General features: G+C 48.9%; 1 protein-coding gene across 2 annotated transcripts in view; it reads right to left on the bottom strand.

The window, feature by feature from the left end:
• The window catches only part of PTPN3 (protein tyrosine phosphatase non-receptor type 3), a 148,292-nt gene that overhangs the window by 90,743 nt on the left and 35,968 nt on the right, over positions 1-21,581 (bottom strand). The gene's annotated exons all lie outside the window — the stretch shown is intronic.

The following is a 21,581-nucleotide window of genomic DNA, read 5'->3' as shown; positions in this document are numbered from 1 at the left end:
ACCCTGAGCACCCATGACCACCAAGACTCTATTATGACTTGTTTCAATAGTGCCAAGCTTAAGTCTCTGTACATGTAAGTCCACTCAAAGCAAGCACTGTTCAAAATGAGATTCCTTATACACAGACTTCTCACGGGAAAGAATTCTTTTCTTTTTTTTTTTTTTAAATTTTTTTTAACATTTATTTATTATTGAGAGAGAGAGAAGAGAGAGAGAGAGAGAGAGAGAGAGAGAGAGAGAGAGAGAGACAGAGCGTGAGCAAGGGAGGGGCAGAGAGAGGGGGAGACACAGAACCTGCAGCAGGCTCCAGGCTCTGAGCCGTCAGCACAGAGCCTGACACGGGGCTTGAACCCACAAATTGAGAGATCATGACCTGAGCCGAAGTCAGTCGCCCAACCAACTGAGCCACCCAGGCGCCCCTCACGGGAAAGAATTCTAAACGGGTACTTCAGTCTTGAAAAAAACTAGAATGACCCCATCACTGAAACAGGGGATAAAAGAATACGAATGGACCAAAAGCAATACATAAAAGCTCAAAGAAAGTATAGATAGTAGAGTATGTTTTATATTGAGCTATTTCCACCTAAAATTAAGCTACCAGTCTCTTTCCATTCTCCCTCTGGATAGTTCCATGAGGCCCCAAACAGACTGGAAAACAGGATGGAATAAATCTACTCTACAGGGCCATGAATCAAGTTGCATAAACTTTACAAAAATACTGTGCTAATATTTGCCCTCGGGGCACAGACACGCCCATTTGGGTGTAAGTCCATGGTATTTCTATGTTGGGTTCCAGCCCCCACCCCTTTACAGCCAAAAGCAGCAGAAGCCTTCAGAAAAGAAAACAGCTAAAGTCACTTTGAAAGGTTTGAGATGTGCTAATCGCAACTCATCCCAGCCAAGAAGCTGGGATCTCACAACAGGACCATCCTGCCAGCTTTGTTCCTGCCAAGGAGTCTGAAGCCAGTGGCAGCCTGGCCAGAGAAACCCAATCCTCACCACCAGCAGCCCTCGCCATGATTTTATCTCAAGGAAACACAGAAAAATATCCTCCAACCCTGAAACCTTGACCCCCCGCTGAAAGCATCACCCTATTTGTCACCAATCAGCCAAGGAACCTGGGAAGCCACTGCTCTATTTTTTTCTTTACTTTTCACTGGTTTTCTTTCATCGATTTCCTAGTATAGAGACTTTGGAAGGCTCCTTCCAGCTTTAAAATCCCCTTCCCGGGGCACCTGGGTGGCTCAGTTGGTTGAGCGTCCTACTTTGGCTCAGGTCATGATCTCACAGTTTGTGGGTTCGAGCCCTGCATCAGGCTCTGTGTTGACTGCTTGCTCAGATCCTGGAGCCTGCTTCAGATTCTGTGTCTCCTTCTCTTTCTGCCCCTCCCCCACTCACACTCTGTCTCACCCTGTTTCTCAAAAATAAATAAATGTAAAAAAAAAAAAAAAAATTTAAAACCCCCTGCCTGTAAGGTTTTAACCTGAGGGGCCATCTCCGGATATATTAGGTATGGCAACCCAGCCTCTCTAGAAAACAAGATAAAATGTATTCTCATGTACGCTAGTCAGACTTCCAGGACTTTCTGACTTGGTGAGGTGGAGTCAGAAGATTTATGAGAGGGAACTGCTCCGACTCTAAAAAGACTTAGAAAGGCATGCCAAAATGCTAGTCAGCAAATAATGTATCTTGTTGCTGCCATTGTTACATTTGCTTGTAGTGAGGTCTTCCACATGCTAGGAGCCGGGAATACAGAAATACAATCCATTCTCTGCTTTTAAGGAGTGCAGGGAACTGCCTGGGGGCTCCTGGTGGCTGGGCCCATTGGAAGCCTGAAGGAACGTCAGGTCTGAGTTCCAGTCTCTGCCCTACCACTCCCAACACCACAGGACATTGGTCAAATGAACTCTGTAAATCTGGTTTCTGCACACGTAAATACTTCTGAGGAGCAGGGCCCTCCTGCCCGGCTCACAGCAAACACTCACCAGCAGCTGTTAGGAGCTCTGATGCGCCCATTCTCCCACCTTACTCCTAGTCCCTGGGCCACTGCCTCCCCCGGGCTTCCTGTCCTGGGGAACAGCCAAGGGTCCTCAGGGGCTTCAGAGGTTTCTAAATACTCTTGCACCCATTGCTTCTGACTCCATTCACTCTGACTGAGGCTGGCAGGCAGCATTCCTGTTCCAATTTACAGGCTGGTAGATTAGACTCCAAGAGCCATGCTGGAGTCACACAGTTGGCCTCCAAATGGGGCGATGACCCCCAGCTCACTGCGGGGCATCACATACCTCCTGCCCGCTGAGTCCACTGGCCCACATGACTGGGAAGGAAGATGAATTACAGGTGATTCACTGGAGGGAAAAAGGCCCCACTTAATCACTACTGTCTCTGTAATTTCCTGACTAAAGGTATGTTCTTACCTTTTGAGATAATCTTTGTAAACACTCCCCACAGCTCACATGTTGGTAGATTTCCTCTCAAGGAGGAAATGGTCCAGAAAACCTACCCCCCCCACCCCCCGCCACCCCCACACCATTTAATTCTGCAATATCAGAAACCTGAGTAATGACTTGGGTATTTATTACCGTATTCCCTCCGTTCTAAGATGACACAATTGAATTAACAGGTGTTTTGAAAAAAACGTAAAGAAAAATTTAAAGTGCCCTCGGACGGCCCAGGTCGTGCCGATTAGAGGAAAGTTAAAATGTGGCACACATCTCTCAGAGTTGAGGACGCGTAGTAAATGACTTCCTCTCGTTTTTGGCAAAAGGTGTGGGCTGGAGTGCATGCGCATGACATCTGAAGGCACCTCCAGGTCTACAGGCAGTCACCCCGGGTTAATTATTAGCAGTGGGAGAACAGGAGTACGTCACCTCATTTCTTGAGGCCAGGCCCTCAGTTTGGCCTGGGGCTTCTCTGACCCTGTGACCACTGGCTCTCCTTCCAGGGGGATCCTGAGAGTGGCACACCAGCCCCAGAGCTGGCCAGTCCCCCCCTCCACTGCACCTGCCTTCAGGAATCCCAGGAGTTGGAGGACTCATGATGGAGGCCCAGGTTCACTGCAGCCCTCAGAAGGCTGGGCTTCTCTAGTTGAGCTCAACTAGACCTTTTGTCCCTCACCCTGGTGGGGCGGGGGCGGGGTGGGACTCTAAGCCAAGGATCTCTGGGACACCCATGGGGTGGGGCACCTGAGGTGTGGCAGGGGATAGCCACGCGGCATCTAAACCTTGTTGTTCTTGCAGTGAGCTGTGGGAGGTACACGGGCAGTGCAGAATCTAACTCCACGGCTGCGAGAGACACATTGGCTCCAATCACCCGAAGGGAGCTAGCCCTGGAGGGGAAGGAGAGGGCAGGAAGGCAGAGGAGCAGCCACGCAGGGTGCGCTCTGATCCACGCACATCAGATACAACGTGCCGACCGGCAGTGTCGTCTTGATTGGGAGCATTTATTTTTTTTCCAAGTTGTACTCATTCCTCCTATCCCACCGTGAGACATTTGTCCACGTAGCTCAAACAATTCACCGGCAGTTTTTGTTGTTATAGTTTACAATATTTCACCTGGTGAAATCATAACCGTGTGGCCGGGTGTCCGGATGATTTCTAGTGAGTAGGGGCTCCAACTTCCGAAAGAACCCATTGTGAACGTGAAAAGGGAAGAAGGAGCAAGGGACCAAGGGCTTTCACAAACGTCAGGGAAATGGGGGCCCAGGGGAGCCTTGCTTTAGAGCCAAAGCACCAGAGGTGTGTGGCCACAAGGGGCCCGGAAGTGGCTAGGACCCCCCACCCCACGCCTCCTGGAGGAAAATGGCCAAACAGATGAGCAGGTAATTGATGAGAATTGGGGCAAAATCACCAGATTTTCTCTTTTCGGTCCTTTCTACCAGACAATCTTGTTTTTATTTTTATTTAAAAAATATATTTTTTTAAACGTTTATTTATTTTTGAGACAGAGAGAGACAGAGCATGAATGGGGGAGGGGCAGAGAGAGAGGGAGACACAGAATCGGAAGCAGGCTCCAGGCTCTGAGCTGTCAGCACAGAGCCCAACCCCGGGCTCGAACTCACGGACCGCGAGATCGTGACCTGAGCCAAAGTCGGCCGCTTAACCGACTGAGCCACCCAGGCGCCCCTACCAGACAATCTTTTTATACTTGGGAACGATAGAATTAAAGGAGACGGGATGCATCTCCTATGACCTGCACTCCACACCTGTCACCTCATTTGACTTTGACATCAAAAGAGATCGAGGCTAAAGGGGGCAAGGATGGTGCCTGAGTGACCCGGGGAGAAGGGAAATCAAACCCAGTGGCTCCTGGCAGTCATGCTCTTCCCAAATCTCACACTGTTTCTCTAGGTCTTTCTTGTGGTAAAACAAATAGAACATAAAACTTGCCATTTTAACCATTTTAAAGCATACAGTTCAGTGGCGTTAGATTCACAATGTTGTGCAACCATCACCCCTCTTTCCAAAACTTTTTTGTCACTCCAAACAGAAACTCTGTACCCATTAAGCAATAACTCGTTATTCCTTTCCTCCCCCCAATCTTTGGCAACCTCGACTTTGTCTCTGTGAATTCACCTATCCTAGGTATTTCATATAAGTGGAATCAGACAACATTTGTCCTTTTGTGTCTGGCTTATTCACTTAGCATAACGGCTTCAAGGGTCATCCATATTGTACTGTGTCAGAATGCCATTCTTTTTTTATTATTAAAAAATTTTTTTAAGGTTTATTCATTTTTTCAGAGACAGAGAGAGACAGAGTGTGAGTAGGGAAGGGGCAGAGAGAGAGAGGGAGACGCAGAATCGGAAGCAGGCTGCAGGCTCTGAGCTGTCAGCACAGAGCCCGACGCGGGGCTCGAACTCATGAACCACGAGACCATGACCTAAGCTGAAGCCGGACTCTTAACCCACTGAGTCACCCAGGGGCCCCAGAATGCCATTCCTTTTTAAGGCTGAATAACATGCCGTTGCACAGAGACACCACATTTTGTCCATCTATTTGTCTGTTGGATGCTTGGGCTGTTTCCCATTTGGCTATTGTGAATAGTGCCACAATTAACATCTCTGTACTAGCATTTGTTTGAGCCTGTTTTCAATTCTTTTGGGTATATACCTAGGAGTGGAATTGCTGGGACATGGCAATTCTATGTTTAGCTTTTTGAGAATACGAGACTTTTCTACGGAGGCTGCACCATTTTACATTACCATCGACAATGGAAGGGGTTCCAATTTCTCTACAACTGCACCCATACTTTTTATCCTTTTTTGATTATAGCCATCTCAGCAGGTGTGAAGTGACAGCTCACTGCGGTTTTGATTCGCAATTCCCTGATGACTAACGATGTCGAGCATCTTTTCATGTGCTTATTAGCCGCTTGTAGATCTTCAGAGACATGTCTATTCAAGTCCTCTGCCCATATTTTTAATTGGGTTATCTTAATTTGGGTTGTTGAGTTATAGTTCTTCTTCCTGAATAAACCCTTACCAGATACAGGATTTGCAAGTATTTTCTCCTAATCTGTAGGTTGTCTTTCTCTTTCTTGATAATGTCCTTTGATGTACAAAAGTTATTAATTAATTTTGAGAGAGAGAGAGAGAGAGAACAAGCGGGGGAGGGCGGCGAGAGAGAGGCACGGAGCCCCATGAGGGGTTTGAACTCACAAACAGGGAGATAATGACCTGAGCTGAAACCAAGAGACGCTTAACCAACTGAGCCACCCAGGTGCCCCCAAAATTTTTAATTTTGATGAAGTACAATTTATTTACTTTTCTTTTGCTCGTGCTTTCTTATCATAACCAAGAACCCATTGGTAAACCCAAGGTCATGAAGATTTACTCTTCCTTCCACCCACCCACACCCACCCACCCCCCCCCCCCCGTGAATTTTATGACTTTGGCTCTTATATTTAGGTCACTGATCCATTTTGAGTTAATTTTTGTATATGGTGTGAGTCAGGGGTTGCCCTGGCCTTTTTTTTTTTTTTCTTAATTTATTTTGAAAGAGAGTGACAGAGTGGGAGTGAGAGAGAGAGAGAGAGAGGTTCCATGCAAGCACAGGAGAGGAACGGGGGAGGGGGGGGGCGGAGAGAGAGAATCCCAAGCAGGCTCCATGCTGCACAGAGCGTGACCTGGGGCTCGATACCACAAACTGTGAGATTGTGACCCCGAGCTAAAATCAAGAGCCGGATGCTTAACCAACTGGGCCACCCAGGCATCCCTGCCCTGGCTTTTCTGACCAGAGTCCCTCCCCACCATGATCCTCTGGCAGAGCTAGCTGCACTGGTGCACTAGACCATGAACTTCATGAAGCAGAACTAGGTCTCCTAAAAATCACCACTGTGGTGCAGGCAGCCTCGTGCCTGGTACTCACTGGGTGCTCGAAAACTGCATGATGGACAGATGGATGATTGAATGGGTAAGGTATGGGGGGCCGGCTCCACCCCACCTGCTTACCACTGCTGCAAGCACCCACAGCTGGCTGAGCAACTTGCTTGTAACAAATACATGACAGGCCAAACTTATTAAGAGCTAGCTATCTATCAACAATTTCACTTACACACTCCAATCAGTTAACTGAAAATGACCCAAGATCTAACTAGTGCGCTTAACTGAGTCCCAGTCCCGGAAAGTTCATCATTTCCTCGCCAATCTCCTAGCTCAAGTCCCTCATTACACACACGAGAAGACCCAAGAGCCACCCAAGGCCGTGACTTCCCAAAGCCTGGGTTTCAACTCCCAGAGTTTTCCCCCACCGAACACAGGCCTCAGTGATCACCCACTGTAGATAAGCAACAAAAAGGTAGGAGGGGAGTCTGAATTGCTTCAAATGGCAGCAACGGCCCCTGTGAACGGGGCCTCCCAAGGAAAAAATAAACCCTGAGGCCCAGATGTCCTGATGCTCTGAGGACCATCTCCTGCCCTCCTCGCACAGCACCTCACTGCTCTCACTCCGCCCCCCTGCCCGTTCCCAGGTTATGTCAAGCCCGTTCCCGCTGCTGAGGGTTTGCTCCCTCAGACATCCTCCACCCAGCTCTCCCCACGCGTCTGCTCAAACGGTACCTATCAGCAAAGTCTTCCTGTCACTCTTTATCTCCCTTACTCTGTATTTCTCCCTACCATTTATTACCGTCGGACTTAATACATATTAGTTGTCTCTTCCCAATTCCCACATCCCTGACTCCTAGTGGAACGGTAGTTCCTTAAAAGGCAGGGACGTTTGGGGCGCCTGGGTGGCGCAGTCGGTTAAGCGTCCGACTTCAGCCAGGTCACGATCTCCCGGTGCGTGAGTTCGAGCCCCGCGTCAGGCTCTGGGCTGATGGCTCAGAGCCTGGAGCCTGTTTCCGATTCTGTGTCTCCCTCTCTCTCTACCCCTCCCCCATTCATGCTCTGTCTCTCTCTGTCCCAAAAATAAATAAACGTTGAAAAAAAAAATTAAAAAAAAAAAAAGGCAGGGACGTTTACACCGGAATAGTGCCTCCCCACGTGAGGTACTCAATAGATATCTGTGGAATGCACGAGGAGAGGGGAAGATGCGGAACACCATTCTCAGCGTTTACCACACCGCCAAACAGTACAGAGGGAAAGCGCAAACTCACGGTTAGCATGACTGGACCCTGCAGCCACAGAGGCCCGCAAGTTTACTTCTGGACCCACGGGCTGTCCCTGCTTACTGGGGCAGGCAGGGCTGGGACGCTGTGTGATCAAACACTCCCACACATCCCAGTCAAGCCAGAGATGCTGGCAGCTGTTCCTCTGCTGACCTGGCCACGGAAAATGGAGTCTTTCCCCACAGGCGCTTAATAAATGCTTGTGAACTGCACGCAGGAACGAATGAACAAACAACTAATGTAAACAGGGCTTACACCTGCACTTTCAGAAGGCTGTGTCAGCGATAAGAACAGATCATCCCAACAATGCTGGGAGGCGGTCTAATTCCTTTTCTAGGAACCCACTGTCAAGATGCAACTAGGCACAAAACAAAGTCATTTGCAGAGATTGTCCTCCAAGCAATACTTCACACTGAGAATTGCAACCAAAAAAACCTAATTTCCGACCGTAGAGGGCCCGGTTAAATAAATCCCTAAATCAGAATAGTAAGTAAAAAAGGCTGGTTATGAAACTGTATCTACAGTGAACACAACTATTTAAGGTAATTAATTATAAAGGAACTCAAGACCACAAATACAATTGGTAGTTTCTTCCTATCCTTTCAACCTTTCTGTATTTCCTAAAATATAATGAGCAATAATGAATTTGAAGAAAATCAAACTGATAAAACTTAAAAAAAAAGTGCTGTCACCTCATATTTTATTGGCCCCCAGGGTGTGTAACTACTTAAACCTCTGGCCACCTCCTCTCCAGTTTCCGCGTTCACCTCATCCTGCTTCTTCCTCTTCCTCTGGCCACAACCCCACTGCGGCGGGGGGGGGGGGGGGGGGGGGGGCACCAAGCCCTTGGGCCTTGGGAGCCACACCTGCAACCACTGCCCCCCATCCTGCTCCAGGGCTGAGCTGCCCCACCCAACATCCTCCAGGCCCACAGGCCCCAGGCTCGCTCCTTCACTTCCCATCTCTGCGGCTCTGAGCAAGTTACTGAACCTCTCTCACGGAGATGCCATTTCCAAATCAGGGAGCTGAGGCTGACCTCAACTCATGGGAGCCTCTGAAGGCCCAGGGAGCTAATGGACCCCCACCTTACAGGGCACAGGGAGCCAGCGTGCTAACGGGCTGTGTGCTGTGGCCCTGCCTTGTGTTGAGTCTCAATCTGTTGGCTCTACTCAGGCTCATGAAGCTGCAATTCTTTATCCTCTACCTGCCTAAGTCTGGGCACCTGTGCTCTCCTGAAGGAAAAACAAGCAGGTGTGCTCTTGGCTCTCAGATCAACACAATGGTTGCTTGGCTGAAATTCCTATCCCCTGGTCGAATCTTCCGCTCCTTTGGAGACACACAGTCCAACTCTCCCTGAGAGCTGGTGCCCAAATCCCCAGCAGCTGCCCTCCGGAGGCCACACGCTGTCTTCAAAAGACATTCCCGGCATTTTACTTAAGATCCTGATGCCTCCTTAAACCATCTTCCCTCCTCCACACCAACAATCTCCCACCACCCCAGCTCAGTGCTTGCTTCTCCTGCTCTTTCAGTCACAGGGATTTACATGTTTTTGTTTTTCCTTCGTGAACATTCTGCATTCATCCCTAATGCCCGAGGCATCTCATGAGCCCCACCTGCGGCCAGGCTCTAAGGCCGGTGCTGCGGCTCAGGTGAGTAAGAGGCTGTCTCAGGTTCGTGCTCTCTGGAACTCATCAGCTGCTCAGAGAGAGAAATGCATGAATAATCAAATAATCGCCTTTCAGTGTGGTTCATGCTAGAAGACAGCTGTGTGCTGCTGGGTGGGGCCTTGTCTAGGCTGTCACCACAGCTCAGCCTGGGACGAAAAATGCTTCTAAGGGGATTCTTGCGGCAAAGCCAGACCTTGAAGGATGAAGTATCAAACAACAAAATCAAATCACTCAATACTTATCTCAAAGCCCTCAGGGTCCCCTACTGCCCCTCCTCCATCATCACCCTCATCTGACTCCAATCTGGCTGCCATGCTGCAGACACCTGGGTGCACCTGCCACTCCGAGGTATCCCCCACGGAGCTGGGTAGAAAAGGGTGCCACTGTGCTTCTTTTGCTTTTTCTGTACGCTCTTCTCCACGAGCATCTTCCCTACCGTGGTCATGCTCCGCACCAATGCCTCAAGGCGTGGCTTCTAGACGAGAGGCATCAGCATCACCTGGGTGCTTGTTAGAAATGCAGAATCTCTCAGGCCCTGCGCCTCAGACCTCTGGGGTCCGCATCTTCTCGTATGCACGTTAAAGTCTGAGGGACACTGCTCCCCACTCTAATCCAGCTTCCCCCAGGTCTTCAGCTTCCCCCTTTTCACTGTTGCCAGCTGCCATCTTTGGGTGCCTTCAACATGCCCAGCCTCCAGAGCGTCCGCCTCCTCGCCTCCACGGACCTTCACATCCACCCCAGCGTGGCACTGCCTCAGCCTGACCCTGCCCATCACAGCTCCCTCCAGCTGAGACCTCTGGCTCCACCTGTGGACAAATGTCACCATGGTCCTTCTGTCAAGCTTACTGAGAGGGACAGATGGCAGGCAGCAACTGACAACCAGCAGCATCTAAGTAATTAAGTGCTGCTGGGAGAAGCACTTGTCATCACGGAATCTTCCCTAGACCTTGTGAGTCGGAGATATTTGTCATTCCCCGTGCAGAGATAAGAAAATTGAGACATCAGGAGCTCAAGTAGGGTCACACAGTTAGTGGGAGTGGGGCGCAGAGGCGACCCCAAGCTTACTACCTGTACTGAGAGATAACGAGTCTCGCAGAGAAAACTGGGGAAGGGGGCTTGCAGCCAAGGCAGCCCATCTGCACTGGGCTGGGACCTAAAAAGGAGGGGAAAGTAGGAGAATAAGTGGGAGAGGAAGGCACAGGCTGGGTCACATAACTCTTCACTGACAGACTACAGAGCTTAGAGTTACCAGGGGACAGGAAGGTAACATTTTGGAGCAGGCTGGTCAAAAATGGCCATGTCGTTCCCTGACTTCTGTCTCACAGACCCCCACAAACCTGATTCTTTGCCTCGTGAGACTTGCTTCCCCGACCCTTCGGGTGTGGTGAACAGTCAGACTCTCCCCGGTACTCGGTCTGTACCTCCCTGCCTGCTTGCCCTCAGCCCTCCTCTGGAGTTGAAAGCACCTTCCCCAGAAGGGCTTGGAGGCAGGGGCTCCCCTTCCAACCCAGGTGTGCACATAGCACATCAAACCATCAGCTTCTACGATCAGCAACTCTTAGAGGAAGACCTGAGACTCCTCCCCTCTGCCAACATTCTGAGGGTGCAGCTGAATAAGAGACAGTCTCTGCCTTTGCAGAAGCTCGTAAGCGGGAGCCTTGACCCTGAGCATGTACCTCTTTAAGGGGAAAACATTTTTGTGACGCCTGCACATTCACACACCTGGACCTATTTGGTAATTCCTAAAAACTGAAGCCTTTCTTAGTCTTTGAAAATGTCTTTAAGTGGCAAGTAATCACAGCAACAGTGAATCAGTCATTATGACTGAAAAAAGATTAACTAATTAAAAAAAAACCATTAAAACCGTAACACAATGTTTAAAAATTCTTGCATTATAGGTTGAAAATATGTTGGTAGAACTTTATTTATGAAACACAGATCTATTCCAGAGTCTTCTCCACGTACGGCCTGTGGGTCAGTCTCAACACGACCCGGGAGCTTGTAACAAATGGAGACTGTAGGGTTCACCTTGGGCATCCTAGAAGCAGAATCTACATCTTAACACTAAAGCTTGGGAAGCCCTGGCTTAGAGCATATGGTGTGCGGGGCTGGGGCTTGGACACAGGGGAAAGCAAGGCCAGACGGAACCCACGCAGAATGGGGTGACCTTAAGTGCTTTCGCAGATTTTCTGGCAGCAGTATGAAGGAGGTAGAAGTGTGAGGGGCCTACCAGGGAGAGGGGGAGGAAGCAAAAGTAGAGGCAAAGGGGAGAAGCACAGGGACTAACCGAGTTTTAGCAGGGGTGGAGAGGGAGGGCAGGTTGGAGGAGGTACTTCTGAGGTGTGACGGGCAGAATCTGTCCAGTGCAGGTGTTGCGGGATAAAGGATGACTCTGGGGTTTTTAAGCTGGAAGATGAATCACTTACAGCGAGGGCATTTTTAAGGAAGAAGGTGCAGAGGAGGGGCCTGGGGACACTCAAAGAAGAGGTGTTCAGATGTGATCTACGTAGGAACAAAACCGCCCCGACCAGGACTGGAGACACAGGCCCGTGAGCTCCTGATGATGGGATCAGGTGAGTCTACCCAGGAAAGCCTGTAGAACGATTAAGAACAGAGGATCAAGGAAACAGAGGATGAGCCACCGAACGGAAAGGGGGGTGGGAGCACATCACAGAAGCCCAGGTAACAAGGAGGGGCAATGAGCCAGCTGCACGGAGACCCAGGGGGCTGAGACATGAGAACTAGCCCCTGGTCTTCATAGCAGAGCATCATGGTGAGGGGATGCTGGAGTACATAAAGCTGAGACTGCTATCCAAAGCTTAACCCGCCTCAGGGTGCAAGGCCCAATCAATCAAAATTATGTCTTTTTCATAGCAGCATTATCTGCAATGGTCAAAAGGTGGAAGCAATTAACTGTCCGCTGACAGATGAATGACCAAATGTGGTATATGCATTCAACAGAATATTATTCATCCCTAAAGAGGAAAAAATTCTAACACATGCTACAACACAGATGAACCTTGGGGACATTATGCTAAGGGAGAGAAACCAGTCACAAGATGACAGATACTATAGGATGCCACGCATGTTGGGGAACTAGTCATCTAATACCCAGAGACAGAAAGTAGAAGGGTGGTTGCTGGGGGCTGAGGAGTTAGCATTTAATGGCTATGGGGTTTCAGCTTTGCAAGATGATGACGTCTGTGGTGTGCAGGGGTCGTGGTAGCCCAGCAGTGTGACTCCACCTAATGCCAATGAGCCGTAGACTTCTGTGCATTTTACCGCAATTTAGAACAATTATGTCTTTCATCATCAGCATGGAAGGTCAGAACTCCCAGAACGGAAGAGTATGTCTGTGTTGAGAAGTGAGGGCAAATCTTTTTCAGCTGCCACAGACGACTCCTCCAGCAGGCCTGGCAGCGGAAGAGAAGAGAGTAACTGAGTGCTGACCTAAAGGTGAGGCAGGGCTCCGGGAAGGCTTTCTTCCCCCGGAGGGTGGGACGACAGCCTTCAGCTGGAAGTGGAGGCAAGCCTGAGCCAAAGCAAAGGACACTCATTTTCTCAGACTGAGGACAGGAAGAGAGGAGCCAGAAAGGTGAAGGAGAGGGTGGTAAAGGTGAGGGGGTTCCCACCAGATGGAACTTGAGCATCTCAGGACCACAGGCCTGAGGTCAAGACTCACACCCTCTGGAGAGGCAAGGTGAGGACGACAGGTAGGAGACCTGGAGGGAGTGGGATGGTGAGGGCGGCTGGTGTGGGAGTAACATGGGAGAAGGACTGGAGGGCAGGGGCGGTAGGGGAGGGTAGGGGGAGACAAGCGGGCTGCAGAGCCCAGAGCACGTGTCTGAAACTATCATTAGGTCCGAGGTAGTGGTCCCCAAAGGAGGGTTCCTGGTCTCTGGAGCAGCAGCAGCACCTGGGAGCTTGTTAGAAATGCAAGTTTGCAGGCTGTACCTGAGTCTGATTCAGACTCACTGAACCAGAAGCTCTGGGAGTGTGGCCTAGCAGCCCAGGTCTTAACAGGTGACTCTGATGTGATAAAATGTGAGAAACACTATACTATAAAAATTCAGTGGAAGATGCATGTCGCTTTTGATATGCAAGTGAAAAAAAAATCAGCCTAGCAACTTCCACATAAAAGAGCCAGAAATGCATAACTGCTTCATGCCAATGCAACTTATTTCTATAGTTAACAAAACTTCTGTTAACAAAACCATAGAAATATGCAGTCCATCTCATAAACATCCTTAGATGAGATCTAGAAAACACACCTAAGATCTGGGGTTGGAAATGTTGGTACCAGTCCTGCTCTCCGACTACCTGTGTGCCATGTAGCATGCCGTATCCCTTTCAGGGCCTGTTTTCCCATCCATAAAAAGAGGGAGCTAGAAACAGTTCTTTCGTGGTCTCTTCCGGATCTGACATTGTGTGATTCTGTCCTATAAACAGTGACCTCCGACTAAGTGCTTTTACATAGCTCTTGCCTCGTCAGAGAAAGAATGGCTTTAACAGGTAAAGCATCATATCACAGTTAACCAGAAAACCTTTCCAAAATTCAGTTAAGTGCTAATATCTTGCATTCTAAGAACTAGAACACTCCCTCACTGGCTTTGCCATTAAAGCCACCAATGCCTAGTCATAAAAATACCGTACTGCACTGGCCTGTGTTCATGAAGTCCACGTGACTGGGATGCCCCAGAAAATATCCCCAATACTTCACATTTTTATCTTACAAGACTTTTTAATCCAGGAAGGCAGGGTTTGTATTTTTTGCTCGGCAGAAAATGAGTTAAAGAACTGTACTATACAGATCCCAGGGCCTGCCCCCTCTGACCCAAGTATCTAGGGACACAGTATTACATGTCTAGGCTTCCTGATAAATGGCCCCGTATTGACCTTGTTACCGGAATCCCTAGACACTGGTTTCCTGCCTGGTTTCTCTGCATCCAAGTCCCTGTCTACACCTACTGGTCATCTAATGCTCATCCTCCCGTGCCTGGGTCCCCAGTGCCACCTGCTTCCCTGCCTCTGCCAAAGGCCATAACTTGGTTCTGATCTCAGGACTGGGTCTGGGAGAGGGATGTGGGTGTTTGTGCAGGAAGGACGGTGGAAGTGTGGGTGCCAGGGGGAAAAAAGATAAGGTCTAGGGAGATTCTGGTCTCCTGCCCCACCTCACTTACACACCCTGGCTCTTAAATTCCATTAGAATTTATCAGTGTGAAACACAGCTGGTTTGTTTGTCCTCCTTGTGCATCTATCACAGACTCCATCCCTGGGTATGTAAATGACATTCCAGGCTCTCCATAGTCCCCATGGCAGGAAGGTGCAGAAGAGGGGAGGGCCAAAACAAAACAGGAGCAGGAGCAAAGTTGGGGAGGGGCAAAGGAGGTATGACCACCACAGGCACTGGAGCCAGGAACATGGGCTAGGCAGGCAATGTCAAGGAGATTAGTTATGTCTTTATGCAGGCAGAGGATTCCTAGTGCTAGACGGTTTTCCAGGCTGATCTTCAACCTCAAAGTCACACTTGGGTAGGGTGACCACACCCCCTGATTTGCCTAGGGCAGTCCCAGTTGAAGCTAGTTCATGAGATGCAATTATTAATAGCCTCACTCTTATTCTCAAAATGTTCTGGTTTAGATGATGAATTCTCATTGTTTTACTCGTGGGCCCCTAAGCCTGCAAAGCTAGAGTCGCAGACACAGAAGGCTGCTGAGCACTAGGAGACACCTCCGGGCTGAGTCTCACCCCTCCTTAAATGCTCCGTTCTTCTCTCCAGCACCCCGATGTCTGCTTGTACATCTTCGGGGATAGCAGGCTCGCTAAACCCTAATGAAGCCTCTCTTTTTGGGGGAAAGCTGTGTTATAAAAATAGCAAGATTCAAGCCTGTAGAATCCTCTTTCTGTCTTATGTGCTCCTCTTTCAATAAATATTTAGTGAGTGCATTTGATGTTCCAGGGCTACTGGGGACACAAGGGTGAGTTAAAATAGACCCAAACTGAAGGGCATTCTATAAAATAATGGGCCTGTACTTTCCAAAAATGTCAAGGTCATAAAGGGCAAAGAAAGGCTGAGTAACCGTCCCAGTTTAAAGGAGATTAAAAAGGATGACCTTGTGAAATGCATGCTCTGGGGGTTTCTTTGCTACAAAAGACACTATCAAGACAAGTGGCAAAAACCTGAGTAAGATCTATAGATTACAGTATTGTTTCAATAATGATTTCTCGATTCTAGAAATTGTGCTATAGTTATATAGAAGAATGCTATTGTTTTTAGGAAATACACTGAAGTATTTTGGGGGAAAGGAAGACTCTATAAATGACCCTCAAGTGATTGAAGAAAAAAATATATATACATAGAGAACAGAATAAAATAATTGTGATAAAATGGTAACATTCGGGGAATCTGGGTGAAGGGTATAGGAGAGTTCTTTGTTCTATTCTGAGAATTTTGCTTTATGTCTGAATGAGGTCAAAATAAAAAGTTAAAAGAAAAAAACAAGTCTAAGAGACAGTTTTTTTTTTTTCTTTTTTTTGAAAAGAAAGCAATGGACCCTGACCTCAGTCAGGTCACCATGTGGCTGGGGAGACAGGTACTAATACAAATAATTACACTAATTAACTGCAAGATTGCAACTGTGTAAAAGGAGAGAGATCCGGGGGCATGAGCCGTTTAACAGCAGGCAGTTTTACCCAAATCAGATGCAATCATGGGCTAACACCCAAGGCAGGAGTGAACTGGGGGGGAGGAGCACGGTTCCGGGCTCTCACAGACCCTGCGGCGGGTGAGGCAAGAGGGACCATTACCACCAGGGCCTGAGGGAGACACCAACATTAATCTCATCTTTTATTCCTTTTTAAAAAATATTTATTTATTTGAGAGAGAGAGAGAGAGAGGGGAGAAAGAGGAGAGAGAGAGGGGAGAGAGACAGAATCCCAAGCAGGTTCTGCACTGTCAGCATGGAGCTCGACGCAGGGCTGGAACCCACGATCCATGCAATCATAACCCGAGCTGAAATCAAGAATCGGATGCTTAACCGACTGAGCCACCCAGGGGCCCCTCGTCTTTTATTGTAAGAGGGAAGTGTTTTTGAAAGGCCCGGGTGACTGCAGCCTCCAGGTGGGGCATTGCAGATTTTTCCCTGTCCCCTGACACTTCAATTTTCTTTTTTTTTTTTTAATTTTTTTTTTTAACATTTATTTATTTTTGAGAGACAGAGAGAGACAGAGCACAAGCAGGGGAGGAGCAGAGAGAGAGGGAGACACAGAACCCAAAGCAGGCTCCAGGCTCCAAGCTGCCGGCACAGAGCCTGACACGGGCTCAAACTCACAAACTGCGGGATCATGACCTGAGCCGAAGTTGGCCACTCAACCAACTGAGCCACGCAGGCACCCCTGACACTTCAATCTTCTACAGCAACCATATATGTATTGATAACCAGACCAGGGGAGGGTGCTGGCGGGAGCAAGGCGGGCTCAGACTGTCACGTCCTCTCTGCAGGCCTGCCAGTGGTTAGGGTGAAGGGATGGTTGATGGAGATGGTCGCTGCTTCTCTCACAAGCACCCCAGGGCCTACACTGAGGCTGACTCACCGCAAGGTGGGGGGTGTCAGGTCTTCATACCCTACTCCCAAAGTCAGCCCAGTGCCTCTCATCCTACAGCATCCAGCTGGCCATGGCCCCTTTCTGGTCCTCGATCCTGCCCCTTGGAATGTCCCTTGAGCTCTGAGAGCTAGGAGCTGTAGCCCTGCCCTAGGGGTTGGCCATTTCTCACCCACAGTGACTCTTGGCACTGAATACCCCAACAAAGCATTTGTCTGGAGGGTCAGGGGCCGCCCACAGAGGGAAGGGACCCTGTTCTGTGTGCCAAATTCTGCCCTAGTGGGTTTTCATTTATTAGCTCCTTTAAAACAGTCCATTTAAAGGAAATGTTCCATTATCATCCACATTTTATAATTAACTGATTTGTCTAGGGACAGACTTGGGTTCACATCTTGGCTATCCTACTTAGGAGCAATGTATCCTTCGGGTGATCACTGCATGTCTCTGAGCCTCAGTTTTTTTCACCCTACTAGTAAGGGGCTGGTAGGAATTAACATGATTCTGGGGCTAGGAGGTACTATTTATTCCCTTTTGAGGCACCAAGAGGCTCAGTACAGAAAATCCACTCCAAACTACACATTGCTTAAACATTTACTAAAAGCTTCTGTATCCTGACAATAAATCATGGGACCTGAATTTTCCAGGACTATCCCAATTTCAAATCCTCTGTCCTAACTTTCCAAATAAAGCATCAAATGTCTCAAAAATTCCACTCTCTCAGTATCCAAACAACACCTCCTAGGCCTCCGCTTACACAAAGAAGCAGCACATTCTTTTTCAGACTACAGATCCTAGCCTTTGGTTCAGAAAATGTAGTCAGCAGAGCCCTGCTGGCCCTCTGATGGAAACAGGGTCATGGCAGCCAGTACTCCATCACGACCCAGACTTGGTTGTTTCCCGGCACATTGGTGTGAACTACAGCCAGAAGAAGCCGAACCATGATGAGGGCATCACCCACAGAGGGCCACAGACTGGTTAGATGAGCTCTCCCCCCACCTCCCTACCAAGATGCTGGTACCCAGGTGGGTACGAAGCACAGCCAGAGGGTTGCTCCAAGGTTTAAATGAATATTTAGAAACCACTCAGAACAGTGCCTGGCATCTGGTAAGTGCCATAACAGTGTTTAATAACTAAACGCAAAGGCATACCTGGCAGAAGGCGCTCATGCCTCCAAGACAACCCACAAGCATCACTGCTATGTGGGGAGAACAAGAGGGGACACTTACCCCTGTGTTGAGTGAGGCTGGGCCTCCTCACAGACGTGGGGGAGCACCCTGACTACAGGAGGTAGGTCCTGTATTAGCCAAGGTCAGGAGGCTAGACCTGGGGAAGAGTCACCACTCCTGAAATACACAAGGTCTCTTTGTGCCTCTGAGCCTTTGCATCTGCTGTTCTGTCTGCCCCCCAAATACCATCTTTTTCTACCCTCAAGGCTGAATTCAAATGCCAACTACTCCTTATGGTGTTCCTTGATGCCCATCAGAATGAATGGCTGTTTCCACTGGTCTCCCTTGCATCTGGCTTTATCATCTTTTAAAGCAATTGTGAAACAGATGGGTAAGATACAGAGTATCTGTGCACAGGTGCGTGCACACACACACACACACACACACACACACACACATCATTGTCTTCCCAAATCCACCATACATCCTTCCAAGATAAGGGTTCAGCTTTCATCTCTGTAACCCTAGGGCCTGACACACAGCTCAGTAAGTGTCTAAATTTTCTGTGAAATCTGTGCTCTCAGCTGGTCTTCACCTGCAGGCAGAGAGTGGTTTCAGGTGCACACATAACCAGAAGCTATGTAGACCCAAGATCTGTGGGCCTTGGAACCCATGACCAGATCAGATTTTAGCCAGGGACCTACCAAAGCATTTGCTTTCATCCTCTTCAGGTGGATGAAAGGAGACACCTGTGATACCAGGGTAGTGTAGACACTGACCGGGTCCTGGCCTGTCTGTAATAGAACTAGTAAGAGGAGCCCAAGCTTGGGAAGCAACACCAGCAGGCTGCCCTGCCTCCACCAGTCTGTCAAGGCCAGGGCAAGTGCAGAGTGCCTTAGGCATTCCAGCCCCTGCAACACACCTGGGAAAAGAAGAGAGATTGGCCCCGCTTTCCAGGAACCACTACTATCTGGTGGTAGGAAGTAGAGCTCTGGGGTTAGGGTCAAAGTCGCAGATCCCCTCCCCACCTACCACAAACCCTGAGGGGAGGGAGGGGGCCAAGTCTTATAGTTCCTTCCAAAACCCAAAGCTGAGCCCTGTGGGGATGGGGGGTGGGGTATGTGCATTCTGGAAAATGGAATACCTGATGTGCCTGGACCCATGGTTCAGAAGGTCACCCTTCGTCCCTCTTGCTCCTGGCCCCAGACTACCTTTGCTAGCTCAGTTTCCTCAACTGCCAAGCGTGGAACAGAACAACACTAAAATTAAACAATGTATGTGAAACCTCCCAGTTCACAGTCAATAATCAAGGGGTTGGTCCCAATCCCAAGACCAATTACCAGCTGGGAACCTCAACTTCTTTCGGGGGTAGGATTGGTCTCTGACCAGGTTCCTGACACTTGAATGAGGTTTAAAAGCTACCAGAATTCTTCTCTATGAAAAATGTGAAAGGTGGGCTCTGAAACAGGAGTGATCAAGCAGTGATGTATCCAAATTTGACTCTGTGAACTTAGGTTCTTGTTCGTTTCCCAACTGTCCCTGAAGACCTGCTTTCTCCCCGAAGGGAAGTTCCCCCAGGCATCCTGGGTTTGCTGGGGTCGACAGGCTTGCTCAGCATCCCCACCCAGCACTGCATCAGATATACAGAAGTGGCTTAATAAATGCTTGCTGAACGGAATGCCACTCCACTCGGAAATGCCTTCGGTAACTTGACCTTTTCACATTCCTTTGCTAATGTCTAATTTACATATAAGAGTCCGCTTTAGGAGATGGCAAATCACCAGACACAACTTGGGATCAATAGGGTATTAGGCACGTTTTATTCTAAGCCAATTCTCTGCAAATTGGTATTCCATTAACTGTACGTGGGATTTATGGGAACTCACTATGAACCAGAATATTTAACTAGAACGGCCTACTCTCTGTCAGATAATAGCTTACCATTGTTAATTTTCAACTAGTCAATCTCGGAAAGGTTTCCAGCTTCCAATCTACGTGTTGATTTAATCATCAATAAAGTCATCTATTTGAAAGTCTCCGTACAATAAAGGACAGCCTGGTGCAGAAGAAAAAGATCTGCCTTTGGAAGCAGAAGACCTGATATGCCACCCAGGCCACATACTGTGTCATCATCGGCTGCTCAATTTCCTTATTTGCAAAATGGGACTAACACTAGCCTCATGAGAGAGTTGTAAAAATTGAGTCCATGCGTGTGGATGCACTCTGTACAGTTCTAGGAGACTATACAAAGGTTAAGATGAAATTCTTGAACAACTCAAGGAGGCTAATGATAGAGCGCAGGGTGGTTCTGAAGGGGGAGAGGCGATATTTTGGTCCCCAGGGACACTTGGTCATGGCTGGAGACATTTCTGGTTGGCACAATTGAGGGAGAAGGATTGCTACTGGAATCTACTGGGTAAGGCCAGGGATGCTACTACACATGCTGCAATGCACTGGGCAGGCCCCACCACAAACAAATTATCCAACCTCAAATGTTAACAGTGGTGAGGTTAAGAAACCTTGAGCTAAATAAATAATCGGGAAAGTTGGGTATGGAGCTTTTCAGAACAGAAATCCTCCTGAGCAGCCTGTACTTCTTCGTATCTATCATCCCTTTAAACATTTGAAGATCCATCTTGCAACACAGCTCTTTTGTAAGTAAAGCTCAACTGCCAACTTCTGGAGTTTCTGAATGTATAAAACTGCTTTTAAACACGATGCTCTCCGATTACAATGCAGCTAAATTGTTTCTCCAAAGCCCTTGACTTCTGCAGTTCTCCAAGGCACAAAGACAGGGGTCTGTCACTCTGCCACTAGGCCCTGAAGATGCTCTCATAATTCTAATTTCCTGGTGAAATGGGAGCCACGAGGGTCTCTAAACGAATTAAATTCACATCACGCCAACTGCTCCCTTGCTTTGTGCCGGGCACGGTGCCAAACACCTCCACATAATTTATCCCACTTAATCCACCCAACAACCAGCTGTTTGCAGGGGAGGAAATTGAGGATCAGAGAGGTTAAACAACTTGCCCAAGGTCACCAGCTGGCCAGGGTGAGCCCCACATGAACGGAGGTCTCCAGTTTCCAAGTCACAAGCTCTTTCCACCAGCTCGGAAAACCCAGGTGTCAAGTTGTCTCAACTTCCCATGAATTTTTAAGGCACCCGCAACTTCTCAGTAAGTTTAGGTTGCTGAAAATGGGAATTTCCGGGGGGCTGGGCGTTCTCACATACACTCCCCCACTGCAGCTGTCTCACCGCAGGTACCTGATAAATGATTCCATATCGCCCGCGAACGGGGAGGATTTATTGGCGCTGGAGTTCGTGCCAGGCCCAGGAAATGCCATTTTGAAAGCCGAGAGGCGGATTCGCCCTGAGAGCCGAGAAGATCTGGCCGCCGCGCTTGGCTGGCCCCACGCGCGGGCTGTGCGCCCCCCGGGCGCCCGGGACTGGGGTCGCCGCGGCGCTGGGCCCTCCGAGGTCGCCAGCCGCGTCCACCCCTGCCCAGGTCGGAGCGCACGCCCACGCCCCGCTGCCGCAGCC

Source organism: Acinonyx jubatus, chromosome D4 (genome assembly GCF_027475565.1).
Source record: "Acinonyx jubatus isolate Ajub_Pintada_27869175 chromosome D4, VMU_Ajub_asm_v1.0, whole genome shotgun sequence".
Lineage (NCBI taxonomy): Eukaryota > Metazoa > Chordata > Mammalia > Carnivora > Felidae > Acinonyx > Acinonyx jubatus.
The sequence above is the reverse complement of the archived record's forward strand: the minus strand, read 5'-3'. Positions and strand labels throughout refer to the sequence as shown.